We start from the raw sequence: 13,746 nt of genomic DNA, 5'->3' as shown, positions 1-13,746 counted from the left end.
GCAATGAATGGATCACCAGCTGCACAGACACCATGGCCCCCCTCAAGCATAGCAGCACCTAACAGAAGACGTCAAGAACTTCAGTGAATGGATTACCACCTGCACGGACACCCTGGACCCCCTCACGCACAGCAGCAACCTAATGGAAGACATCAAGAAGTTCAATTAATGTGGACGAGGTAGACTGGGACACTGTTCTCATGCATCCAAGGGAAGTAGCAATTAAATCCCGGTTGAGGCTAATATAATTTAATGTCCTCCATTGGACCTATTTTGATAGGGTACGCTTATATAAAATGGGAAAGACAGAAGATACGAATTGCCTACAATGCGGCCGAGAAGGGGGGGACTTCTTCCACACACTCTGGTTATGTTCGCAGATTCAGGTTTATTGGGGGGAGATCCTGAGAGAACTGGGTTGGGTATTGGAAGCTCCCTTGCCAGCAGTTCCAAAAATGGTCCTACTAGGTATGACCAACGATATAGATCTCACTCGCCTACTGCTGATCTTTTTAGTCCTGGTCCTGGTGGTAGCTAAGAGAGATGTGGCAAAGTACTGAGGGGCAGCTACGGCACCACGGTTAGAGGAATGGAGGAGAGGCCTGGACCTCTATATGGCTGCTGAAAGGGTCACATACAAGGCGCGGGCTGCCCTAAAAAATTTGGCAGAGTTTGGAATAAGTGGAGGAAATATCATGGCCTTGATGGGGGTTTGTGAGAAGGGTTGCGGAAAGAAGATCCATGCACAGCCAAGTGGGCGCCGAGGGCATTCTGGCAAGAAATGGCAGATTTGGACACAGACTGTGCTAGTGAAATGGTGTGGGATGACCACTGAAGTATTGTTTTTAATGGTAAGGCTGGGGCGGTGGAGGGTAGGAAGATGGGATATGTTGACCACTGATGACATGACTGTTTTGTTGTTATATGATAAAATGCAAATAAAAATATATTAAAAAAAAAAAAAAGAATTTCAATGAATGGATCACCACTTGCACAGACACCCTGGACCACCTCAAGCATACCAGCAACCTAACGGAAGACATCAAGAACTGCAATGAATGGATCACCACCTGCACCAACACCCTGCACCCCGTCAAGCACAGCAGCTACCTAAAGGAGTACATCAAGAACTGCAATGAATGAATCACCACTTGCAGCAACACCCTGGACCTCCTCACGCACAGCAGCAACCGAACGGAAGACATCAAGAACTGCAATGAATGGGTCACCACCTGCACTGATACCCTGGACCCCTCAAGCATACCAGCAACCTAACGGAGGACATTAAGAACTGCAATGAATGGATCACCACCTGCACCAACACCCTGGACCCCTCAAGCACAGCAGTAACCTAAAGGAAGACGTCAAGAACTGCAATGAATGAATCACCACCTGCACCAACACCCCAGATACCCCAGGCATACCAGCAGCGTAACGGAAGACATCAAGAACTGCAATGAATGGATCACCACCTGCACCGACACTCTGGACCCCCTCAAGCACAGCAAAACTATTCAAGATCACGAATACAATTCAACTAGCACACAGAAGAACTCAGGATGGCGATGGAGCACTGTAAGCAACTGGAAAGCAAGAGGTGAATGAGTCAAAACACAGCAAACACAGAAGTCTTCAAATTTGCCCTGAGATGCTTTCAACAGCTAGTCTGAAATGCCAAATGAACAGCCCATTCCAACTGCATTCAAACCGACAACAGCAGCAGCAAAGAAATCTTCACCATCATCAGAGAATTCATGGTGCCCGCAGCCTCCACCAGCAACATCCACCCCTGCATCAATCTATGTAAATTATTTTGGAACAAGATCACATTCGACAACTTCAACCCTTCACCTGACCCCATCAACCTCACAGCCAGCTTTCTAATCTCAGTAAAAGAATAGACTTTGGCCATATTGAACGTCATCACCACAAATGTGGCTGCCACAACCATGAAGGCCATCCACTCCGGTGCCCCATTGGATCCACCTCAACACACTTCAGTGAAGTCCTCCCTCCCCTCCTGAACGATTCCATCAATGCAGCCCTCTTCCCAGGAGCTTTTAAACAGGCAGCTGGTACTGTGCTGCTGAATAAACCCTCCATGGACCTCACCAAACTCTACAACTACTGACCGAGCACCCTCCTACCATACACAGCCAATGTCCTAGAGGAAACCATCAACAGGCATCTGACCAACTACCTCATCAACAACCAGCTTCTCAAGGCCACCAAGTCCAGATTAATGCCCAACCACAGCATGGAAACAGCACTCATCGCACCTACCTATGTTATGTTATGTTATGTGAACATTATTTGCTGCAGCACACGACTCACCCGCGGGCATCTTGGCACTGCTGCGGATCCTAAAAGGAAACACGTATCAGATGGTTCAGAATTAGTAGGCTTTAAGTAGTTTCCTAAATTTACTTATTTGGGAGTGGATTGCAGGGTTAAGGGAAGTTTGTTCCATTACCTTGGAGCAAGATAGGAGAAGGCCTTTCCCTCAGGGCGTGTTTGGCGTATGCGGGGGGACCCAGCAAGGCTTTGTCGCTGGATCCAAGATTGGGACTAGGGGTGTAAACTGTTATCTTTCTTTGGAGATATAACGGGCCTTTGCCTTTTAAGGCATTGTACGTGAGGCATTGTACGTGAGACAACAGATCTTAAAATGGGAATGCTTCTTCACTGGTAGCCAATGCAGTTCCTTCAGCAAAGGCGCTGAGGGAGTTCCAGAAGGGCGGCTCAGAATAAGCCTAGCTGCCGTATGCTGGACCACCTGGAGCTTGGAGAGCAGTGATTCGCTAGCTTCTGCCAAAAGGGCATTTCCATAGTCCAGTCTGCTTATCACCATGGCCTGGACCGGAGTTCCACGGACCGTAGTGGGGAGGAAGGAAAAAATTCTGCCAGAAGTTGCAGATTGTAGTAGCATGTGCTTGTAGTTGCCGCGATCTGATCTTTCATCGTTAATGCTTGGTCCGGTTTTATCCCCAAATTCTTTAGTTAGTTGGTGCACGGGGTAGCGCCCAATTGGTGGGACCACCAGTCGTCCAACCAGATGGAGGGGGCTTTTCCAAGCATCATGATCTCCGTCCTTTCTGGGTTTAGCTGGAGACAGTTCTCGTTCATCCAGTTGGAAAAACGTTTTTTTGCTGTTATCAGGTCTTGGCCTAGAGTATGCATCATCTGGCTGCCAACAGCTTATGATATTATCTCAAAGCCAAAGTGCCCTGCAATCTTCGCTAACAGGGCCATATAGATATTGAACAAAGTGGGGTTCTTGACATGGGCCCTGCAGGGCACCCTTGTCTAAACTCATTTTGCGTGATGAGTACGGGCCCGGGATGACAGTTTGCTGCCTGTCTGTCAGGAAATGCTGAAGCCACTTAAGTGCCAGACCCTGTACACCAATTGCCTGCAGCCTTTCCAAGAGCCTTGGATGAGAGATGGTGTGAAAGGCTGCGGAGAGACCTAATAATATCAGTATCACTGGCCTTCCTGTATCCACCCCCTGTCTCAATGAGTCGGTCCCAGCCAGGAGCGCAGTCTCTGTACTGTTCTCTGGGCGAAGGCCAGATTGTGGGGGATCAAGAATATGATTGAGTTCAAAATAGGATCCTAGCTGTTTGTTTATTTGGCCTTCCAGCTGTTTGCCCAGAAGGGGTAACAAGGATATTGGGCGATAGTTGCCGAGGGTTTTTTGGTCCATCGGTGTTGGTTTTTTTAATACGGGCCGTACGCATGCTGGCTTCCACTCTGTCAGAATAATGCCTGATTTTATTAAGCAATTAAAGATCTCTTGGATCTTTGGGGCACAGCAGGCAGCTAGAAGGGATATTATTATAGGTGGACAGAGACCCCAGGGGACCCAGACTTAGCTGCATCCAAGGAGCTGTGCATTTTCTCTAAAGTGATAGGCTGAAAACTGTCTAGCGTGTGGAGGGTTACTTGTGGCTGCTCTTCTTTAGAATGGTGGTCTCTGTGTCCTGCAAAGAAGCAGCACAGAACTTTGAGTAGATGTGAGGAATTTTCTCCTGGAAGAAATTAGCCAAAGAGTCACAGAGGTATTGGTATTCCACAGGAGATTGAATGCACACTTGTGGGAGCTAAGATCGTGAACTATACTAAAAAGGACTTTGGGTGGAGTTGTCGGCTCGTTCGATTTGGTTAGTGATAAAGTTCCGCCTAGCAGATTTGATATTCTGATGATGTCGAGACAGCACTTGTTTGTACTGATCCTTGTCTTGAGGCTCTTTCCTAATAAGCCAGAATCTCTCTAAGATCTTGCATTTAGTTTATTCTAGTTTTAATTCTGGCGTGAACCACTGGGCTGATGGTCGGTGATGTGTGGGATCGTGATTTTTAAAGGGAACTGTTTCGTACAGTGCCGCTGTATGGGCAGAGTTGAAGGAATTCAGCAATTCAGAGACCTCATGGTTGTCATTTGGTGACTTGGGGTGAAAATCATAGCTAAAGGCTCAAGGAGTACGTTTGTGCCAAGGTCTATGAGCATTACGTTGCAGTCTGCTGTTTGCAAGGGAGTGAGGGGGCTGAACACCAAAAGTGATTAGAAAATGATCAGTCGATGTAAGGGGGAGAGGTGTCTTACAGTCCAGCTGTTCTATGTTGAAGAAAATTAGATCCAGTTTGTGACCAGCTGTATGCGTCGGGACATTGACTCTTTGGGAGAGTCCTAATGTTTCTAGGTCTGTTAGAAGTTTCCTAACTTCCGGGCTGGTATGTTCTTCCCCATGGAAATTAAAGTCACCTAGAAGGAGAAATCTGTTTGAAGCTAGAACATGCATTGCTATCTGCTCTATCAATAGCTGACTGAAATTGGTTTTTGGCCCGGGGGAATGGGGGGGGGGGGGCGTAAATCAGCGCTCCATGCCACCTATCCGTTGCGGACACTATTATCTTAAAAATAACTAACTCTATGGAGTCAGTGCAGGTGGTTGAGACCCATGCCACATTAATTGTGTTTTTAAAATCCCATTCTTTCCCCCTCTATCGAGATTGATTCGTTTATGGTTATCAGGGATAGCTAGCGCGATGGTTGGACGGTTGGAGGGGTTTAGCCATGTCTCTGTTAAGAAGCAAATATCCGATGACTGGAAGGAAATCACATCCCATATCTCAGTCGAGTCCTTGGCCAGTGACCTAACATTACAGAGAAGACTATTTAGGCCATATTTGGTTGGAGAGGGTCTGGGTACTTTCCCTGGTGGCATCCCAGTCTCCTGGCCACTTTGGAACTGGCAATTATAACAAGCCACCAGACCTTCTAGGGTGTACGGATACCGGTTGGTGCAGAGAAGCTGTAGTGGTGTGTTAGCCTTGTCTGTGCTCTCAGCGGGTGATTACCTGATCTGATTGTTTACCTCAAAAGGTCCAGGGTTCCTGGCTGCTGGCGACGACCAGGCGCGGATGGGCACAGACGGGCTTGCCTTTGGAGTTCCAGCGGCATGTCGGCTGCACGTCTGTCCCGGCATCTGCTATTATGGCCGTGTATGCCCCAACCACTGGGGCGCTAACCGCGCTTCCGCCCGGAAGTGATATCAGAGGCTTTCTCCGCTCAACCAGCACAAGCTGTGGCGAACCGGAAAGCAAAAGGCTACAGGATCCCAGTGCAGGGGCCGAAAGCAAAAGGCTACAAGATCCCAGTGCGGGGAAGACAAGGTGCACAAAGGCGTTTGTTTGTGATTTTAAGTAAGCAGCATTAAAAACATTGTGCTAAAAAATATGGCAACTTACTAATTTCTAAAGTATATGCAGGGCGTTATGCGCTTTATGCACAGGCGAATCAGTGTTTAAAAATACAAAGCTGCTTTCAAAGCAAACAAATCCTGCCTGGATCTGCCTATGATGGCCACCAAGTCCGTATTAAGGCCCAACCACAGCAGGGAAACAGCACTCACCACCCACCTATGCTATACACATGATCATAGCCAGAGGAGAGAGTGGGGCCTTAATCCTATTGGACCTCTCGGTGGTGTTTCACATGGTATTACATCTCAACCTCATGGCCACCTTCACAAGATCGGGATTCAAGGGCCTGTCTATGATAGATCAGCACCTTGCTGACAAAAAGAACTCAGACAGTCAACCTGACATCAGAGTCCTTGGAAACTGGAAATTCCATCTGTGGAGCACCTCAAGTTTCATCTCTCAGTCGGACCCTCTTAAAAACTTACATAACCCCACTGGCCAACGTCATCCATGCCTACTACATCACCCTCCTCTTCTACACCGACAACATACAACTAACACTGTCCCTCTCTGAATAAAACCCACAACACAAGGAACACGCTTACCGCCTGCAGGACATGGATGAAATCCAACTGTCTCAAACTCAACACTGACAAGACAGGTGTGTTGATCTTTGGAAACAACACCTGCCCACAGGACTCCACCTGAAGGCGGCCACCCTAGGACCTACTCCCACCCCCAGCTTGCACACACGTGACCTAGGGATCATGATCGCCCAGGCCAACGTCGTCCCTGCTTTCACACTCTGAATATGCAGAAGAAAATCTTCAAATGACTCCCAAGCAACACCAGAAGCTCTTCATCCATGCACTCATCACCAGTAGTCTGGAAAACGGGATCTCTCTCTGCAGAAATCATCAAACAGCTCACCAGAAGGCTGCAAACCACCCAGAACGCAGCTGCCAGACTCATCCTCACCCTCTCACTCAGAACACATAACACACCACACCTTAGAGAGCTCCATTGGCTCCAGACACATAAGCACCCACAGTTCAAACTACTCACCCACACATTCAAGGCACTACATAAAAAGGCCCTGCTTACATTAACAACCACAACTCCTTCCAACAACACCCTAGGCACCCCCACTCAGCCGGACTCATCCTCGGACCCATTACAGACATACACAGACCCAGAGGCCACGTCTACTCTTACATCGCTCCTAACGCATGGAACGACTTCCCTCAACACATCAGAGCCTTCTCCTCGCTTCTTGAGTTAAGCAAGAAGCTGAAGACCTGGCTCTTCGAATGACTCTGCCCTCGAGGCTAGACTGCCAAACCTGCACAGCTCCAGGACACGCTCCCAGGTGATAGTGCGCTCTACAAATACACTTAACATAACATTATCCATAGCTTAACTTCTTTACCCCCATTGTGGTAAAAATCAGTGCCAGGTGCAAAGATTAAGTCTGCAGTGAAGTAAAAAGTAATGCAGTGTAGAGGTTTCAGGGGTGTAAAGTTATTTTTAAAATCTGCTTGTTTTAAGGGCAGATTGATACAGGAATCAGCTTGCCCTTTAAAGAAATCCACTTGTCCAACCTACTACCTAAATATTAGCTGGACCATAGGAAACATTTATAGCTATTTTTAATAGTACAAACACGTCTAGAGTTGGAACAGCTGGAGGTGGTCCTGCGTGCAAAATTGGTTGAGTACTTTTTTATCTACATTTTATTAGGAATGTATTAGTATTGGTACTTGTGATGCAAATGTAACAGATCTGTGCAGTCTGAGCATTAACTCACTTGTACAGGACGACAGTTGGAACCTGGGACCCCTTAGCTATCTCACTAGAGTTGAAATGTGTACCCCGCAGGAAAATACATGGATCCCTCCAACTGGTGCATTTACACTGTTTGGTGACTGGAATTAAATCCCTGATTCATAGCACTAAAGTTGGTTCAAGTATTGGTACCACTCAACCACAAATGACACCTATAACCCTTGAAGAATCACATTCACATGGCACTTAAATCTCATTTTTAGCTCACAACATACAATTCAACTTTTTACAATGTATAAATAACATTAATTCCATTGTTTCTGCTCTTCTTTTTCCCTCCCCTGCAGACCTATTTCTTTCATATTTTGGATGATATCTTATTTACTTTACCCTCTGTGCTGTTCTCTCTCTTCTCTTTGCCTCGTCTTGCTTCTTCTGCTCACTCATCTTGTTCTCCCCTTCCTGGTGAAGTGACAAGCAGAGCAGAATGACTTCAAGAGTCTCTTGGACTCCTTCACATAGGCTCCTGTATCACAGTAAAGTCCTCATGAACACATGATGAGAGAGTGCAGCAACCCTTTGTAGCATTGTCACACATGTGATCCTGGGTGCTTCGGGCACTCACATTTGGAGGTCGGGCTGAAGTCTCACTCAAACCTGGCTAATCCTTCAAACTATGGGGAAGAACTAGAACGTCACATGTGACGTTGCTCAGACGTCTGCTGTGTGCCAAGTAGTACCCGACTATTCTGCACAGCGCAGACCTTTTCAGCCAGTGATCCTAAAGATCTCTGTACAGAGTAGAGGAGAGGACAGGAAGAGTGACTGACAGCCACGCAAAATCTGCCAAGACAAACACCCTGCAGAGAGACACACTGCAGACACCCCTCATACAGACACACACACACCCTACAAAGATAACCCTACCCTGTTCACATGCACACACATCGAACCTACACACACCCCTTTACAGTGATACATTAAAAACACAGACACATATCTTCCACTGCTTGACAGGCCTCCGGCAAGGCACACCCAAGGTCTGTGCACACACACACAATCCCAGCAGCAGGCTCACAACCTCTGTGGCGGATAATGCCATAAGCCAACCTATGGCACAGGAAACTATTGCAATGACTGAAGCTTCTGCCTAGTCTGAGAGATGGAAACAGGACAAGGAGAGAAAGGGGGCGCTGGGGAGCACGGGCAGCCTTGACGTCAACTGCCTGGGGGACATGATTGGAAAATAGGGGCAGGAGTGGGCAAGTCAGCAAATTAACAGCGAGAGCTGAGCAAAGGGTGTGTACAGATACCTCACAGTGCAGTAAATGACACAGCAGTGGCACAGACGTCTCACAGTATATAGTAAGATGCAGTGGAATGCAGATTTATCATAGTGCAGTAGACAGCAATCCAGTGTGCACAGACTCATCATAATGCAGTAAGATGCAATGCAGCATGCACAGATTCATTTTAATGCAGTAAGATGCAGTACAGTAACAGAGATTCCTCATAGTACAGTGGACAGAAATCCAGTGAGCACAGATTCCTCACAGTGCAGTAAGTTGCATGGCACAGGTCTTCTCTTTAACACAAATGATGCCCACAAAAACCCCGCAGGGCCGGAAGAAAAGCCCCCCAGGGCCCCGGATAGAAGAGCCCAGCTCAGCCCCACCTCTGGGGCCCCCCGGGTAGAAGAGCGCAGCTCATTCCCCAGAGGCCCCCGGATAGAAGAGCCCAGCTCAGCCCCAGGGGCCCCGGATAGAAGAGCCCAGCTCAGCCCCACCTCTTGGGCCCCCCGGGTAGAAGAGCGCAGCTCAGCCCCCAGAGGCCCCCGGATAGAAGAGCCCAGCTCAGCCGGGGGGAGGGAAGCTCCTGCAGAGATTCCCTCCAGGATTATTCAGTCTATTTCTACAAACACAGCAGAAGGTGCCGACAATCTCCTACCTGAGCAGAGACCCGTGCAGACATGTCCAGGCTCTCTCCTCCTCCTGGGGGGGGGCAGATCTGGGGTCTGAGGGAGGGGGCAGGGGCAGATCTGGGGTCTGTGAGGGTCTGTAGAAGGAGGTAACTGCCCACCAGACAGGGCTCCTTCCTCTCCTCTGCAGCAGGCTGAACACACCAGGAGAGGCCGGAAGTGATGTCACCACCGCTACTGGTGCTGTCTCTGCCACCGCTGACCCTGAAAAGGAAACCCTTTTCCCTTTCATCCAATGTGCAGCTCAGTGGATTTCATCAGCAGGCGAGGATCGCCCTCTGGTGGCCGCTGACGGAACCGCCGCCTCCAGGCTCCAGGAGTGAATACATTTTACACAAACAAGCATTTGTACCTGTACCTGGGATTTCAGATGTCACAGACGTAAATGTTTTTAAGGGTGACAGTTCAAGTACAGGGCCTCACACTTGGTTGCTGCTGTAGAAAAGTATTTATAGCTTCACTTCAGATGACATCTTCCAAACACTGATGTAAAGGACTTAAGAGTATTTACAATAAGGTGACAACTGGAAGCGACAGTCTGTATTTCAATGAATATATCTGAATTTCAAAGATTATATGAGTATTTTGGTTAGTTCTACAATTAAACTGGACAGCTTATTTATTTTTTTAAATAATTTATTTGCAGGTGTTTCAAATCCACAGCGTGGTACAGAGGAATATACCATGGAGTTTTAAACACCAGATCATATTGCTATGTGTGACATTTTCATAATTTCAGTGTGATTATGAGTGACATTTCAATGACAATGAGTGACAATTTTTCGCGAGAAAAAATCAAGCAATGAAGACGAGGGAAAAAAATCTTTAAACTGCTGCAAAGCACCTGAAACGCATTAGGCATCAGGCTGAGGCGCAGAGAAGTCTCAGGGATCCAGCTAGGGCGCTGTAGTGTTTATTGTGAGAAGTTGGCCTGATATATAATGCTCACTAATTCTTAGTGATCACTTTGTATCAGTCCAAACATCCCTTATGGTGATTGGTTGTAAGTCAACCTTATAGACCAGCTATCCTAGTAGCATGGACAAGAGCAGTCTTAGGCTAAACTCATTATGGCATGTGAAGCTAGCTGTTTTACCACATATAACCCTTTGAATACCAAATGAAAGGACACCACACAGGTTGTTATAAAAATAAACAGTCTATTTATTTATAACATACACCTCTGAACTCTTTATGAGATCAGAGGGCTAAGCACATGACAAGTACTTAAAAGAAATACGAGCAATCGCACAAATTACAAGAGTGCCTTAGGGGCATGAAAAACCATATACTAAGAAAATGGAATGCGGAGTGAAATAGAAAATGTCAGTAGGTCCAGAGGCTGGAGGACCGCTAGGACTACGCTACCCTGACTGTAAGTAAGGAGCAGGAGGCCCACGGGACTCACGTGCAGAGTGGGAACTCACACGCGAGATGCGGAACAAAGGCTATGGAGTCTACAGTTTACAAAGTTACAGATTCCGGACGAATCCAACTAGTTAGGACAAAAACGACAGTGAACCTGGACACTAGGAAAGTTAAACCCTGCTGGAGCACCAAAATGTTCAAGTTCAAGTTAAAATTTGTATAGCGCACTACTCACCCAGAGGGTCTCAAGGCGCTTGAGAGGGGGGGGGGGGTTTGCTATTTATCAAATAGCCACGTTTTTAGTTGTTTTCTGAAGGAGAGGTGGTTCTGTGTAAGGCGGAGGTGGGTGGGGAGAGAGTTCCAGGTTTTGGACGCTAAGTAGGAGAAAGATCTTCCTCCCATGGTGGCTCTTCGGATGCGTGGAATCACGGCGAGGGCTTGATTGGACGATCGTAATTGACGGGTGGGGGTGTAAAAGGTCAGGCACGTGTTGAGGTATTTGGGTCCTAAGTCATAGAGGGCTTTGTGTGCGTGGGTGAGGAGACGGAACGTTATTCTCTTGTTGACGGGGAGCCAGTGAAGGTCTCTCAGGTGACCGGAAATGTGATTGTGACGGGGAATGTCTAGGATGAGTCGGGCGGAAACGTTCTGAATGAGTTGGAGTTTTTTCTGTAATTTGGCTGTGGTTCCGGCGTAGAGGGTGTTTCCGTAGTCCAGTCGGCTTGTGACAAGTGCTTGGGTGACCGTCTTTCTTGTTTCGGTGGGGATCCATCGGAAGATCTTTCTGAGCATACGTAAGATTTTAAAGCATGATGATGAGATGGCGTTGACTGGTTTGGTCATCGAGAGGGAGGAGTCTAGAATGAATCCCAGGTTGCGAGCATGATCCGTTGGTTTGGGCGCGCTGCCCAGGGACGGTGGCCACCATGAGACGTCCCATGCGGAGGGGGATGAGGACTTCCGTCTTGTCTGAATTCAGTTTTAAGCGGCTGTTCTTCATCCACTCGGCTACGTCTTTCATCCCTTCGTGTAGGTTGGTTTTGGCGGTGTTTGGGTCTTTGGTGAGGGAGAGCATCAGCTGTGTGTCGTCAGCGTAGGAGATGATGTTGAGGTTGTGTTGGCGTGCGATGAAAGTGAGGGGGCTCATGTAGACGTTGAAGAGGGTGGGGCTGAGCGATGATCCTTGGGGTACCCCACAGTGACTTCGGTGGCCTCTGACCTGAAAGGGGCAAGGCGACTCTCTGGGTTCTTCCGGCGAGGAACGAGATGGTCCAATCCAATGCTTTTCCTTGTATCCCGATATTGCTGAGGCGTTGTACTAGGGTGCTATGACAGACCGTGTCAAATGCTGCGGAGAGGTCCAGGAGGATGAGGGCAGCTGTTTCTCCGTTGTCGAGTAGTGTTCGGATGTCGTCTGTGGCTGCGATGAGAGCGGTCTCGGTGCTGTGTTTGGCTCGGAAGCCTGATTGTGAGGGGTCTAGGGAGCCGTTCGACTCGAGGAAGGTGGCGAGCTGACTGTTGAAGGTCTTCTCTATGACTTTGGCAGGGAAAGGGAGGAGCTAGATGGGGCGGTAGTTCTTGAGTTCAGTGGGGTCTGCTGTGGGTTTCTTCAGTAGGGCGCTGAGCTCGGCATGCTTCCAGCTTTCCGGGAAGGTAGCGGTATTGAGGGAGCAGTTGATGATATCCCGGAGATGGGGTGCGATGATGGAGTCGGCCTTGTTGAAGATGTGATGGGGGCATGGGTCGGTTGGTGATCCGGAGTGAATAGAGTTCATCAGGCGGATGGTGTCTTCGGTGCTGATCGGGTTCCAGGCGCAAAGGGTGGTGGTGGGTGGCTTAAGTTCGGTGGTAACGGGGGTGGACTGGTCGCCGAAGCTGTTATGTATGTCAGCGATTTTGCTGTGGAAGAATGAGGCTAGAGAGTCGCAGAGGTCTTGGGAGGGAGTGATGTCGTTGGAGCCGGCGCTGGGATTGGTGAGCTCTTTGACGATGCTGAATAGTTCCTTGCTGTTGTGGGCGTTGTTGTCGAGTCGATCCTTGAATGCAGATTTCTTGGTGGATCGGATCAGCTGGTGGTGTTTGCGGGTGGCGTCCTTGAGGGCGGTCATGTTGTCTGTGGTTGGGTTTTTTCGCCAGGTTTTCTCGAGGGTGCGGCAATTCTTTTTGGAGTTCTTGAGGTCGTCATTGAACCTGGAGGCTATTTTGCTACCTGGCTTGTTGTGATGGTTTTTCAAGGGTGCTAATTCGTCAGCGCAGTGGGTGATCCATTGTGCGAGATTGATGGCAGCCTGATTTGGGTCCGATGATTTGGCGGGAGGGTTTAGGTTTAGCGATGTGGTGAGCTGTTCGGTGGTAATTTTGATCCAGTTTCTGTGGGGGGCTTGTTGTGGGTGGTGGTGGGTCGTGGTCTTACTGAAGTTGAAGTGGACGCAGCTGTGGTCTGTCCAGTGGAGTCCTGTGGCGTGATTGAAGGAGACGTGCTTGCTGGAGGAGAAGATTGGGTCGAGCGTGTGTCCGGCGTGGTGGGTTGGGGTGTTTACCAGTTGTTTGAGTCCGAGATTGGCGAGGTTATCCAGAAGGGTGGTGGTGTTGCTATCGTTGTTCTTTTCCAGGTGGAAATTGAGGTCCCCACGTTACCTAACCAACGGGTTGCGGGTGCATAGGCATGAAAGTGTGTCGGGTTTCCGCGTTGAAGTCAATGGAGCCTGAAGTAAGAGATGCTGGCAGGGGACCAGATGGAGATGTCCGGGTGGATCCAAGGGTGGATCTAGGAAGATGAGGACCTGAAAGCAGAAGAGACAGCGTTCACAGCCACTAGCCAGTGACCGGATCGGAACCAGGAGGGAACCAGATGATGTCGTCGCGATCAGGTGAAGAGGAGACGCTTGACTCTGCAGCTGCACGGACCA

The 13,746-nt window shown here is 48.6% G+C and overlaps 1 protein-coding gene across 1 annotated transcript in view; it reads right to left on the bottom strand.

Moving 5' to 3' along the window:
- LOC147683783 (uncharacterized) overlaps positions 1-9,545 on the bottom strand; it is a 111,051-nt gene extending 101,506 nt beyond the window's left edge. Inside the window, exon 1 of the mRNA XM_086944911.1 lies at positions 9,439-9,545. The gene's annotated coding sequence lies outside the window, so the exon portion shown is untranslated. The remainder of the gene's footprint in view (positions 1-9,438) is intronic.
- Between the last annotated feature and the right edge of the window lie 4,201 nt (positions 9,546-13,746).

This window comes from Lissotriton vulgaris, chromosome 11 (genome assembly GCF_964263255.1).
Source record: "Lissotriton vulgaris chromosome 11, aLisVul1.2, whole genome shotgun sequence".
In the NCBI taxonomy this organism is placed as follows: domain Eukaryota; kingdom Metazoa; phylum Chordata; class Amphibia; order Caudata; family Salamandridae; genus Lissotriton; species Lissotriton vulgaris.
The sequence above is the reverse complement of the archived record's forward strand: the minus strand, read 5'-3'. Positions and strand labels throughout refer to the sequence as shown.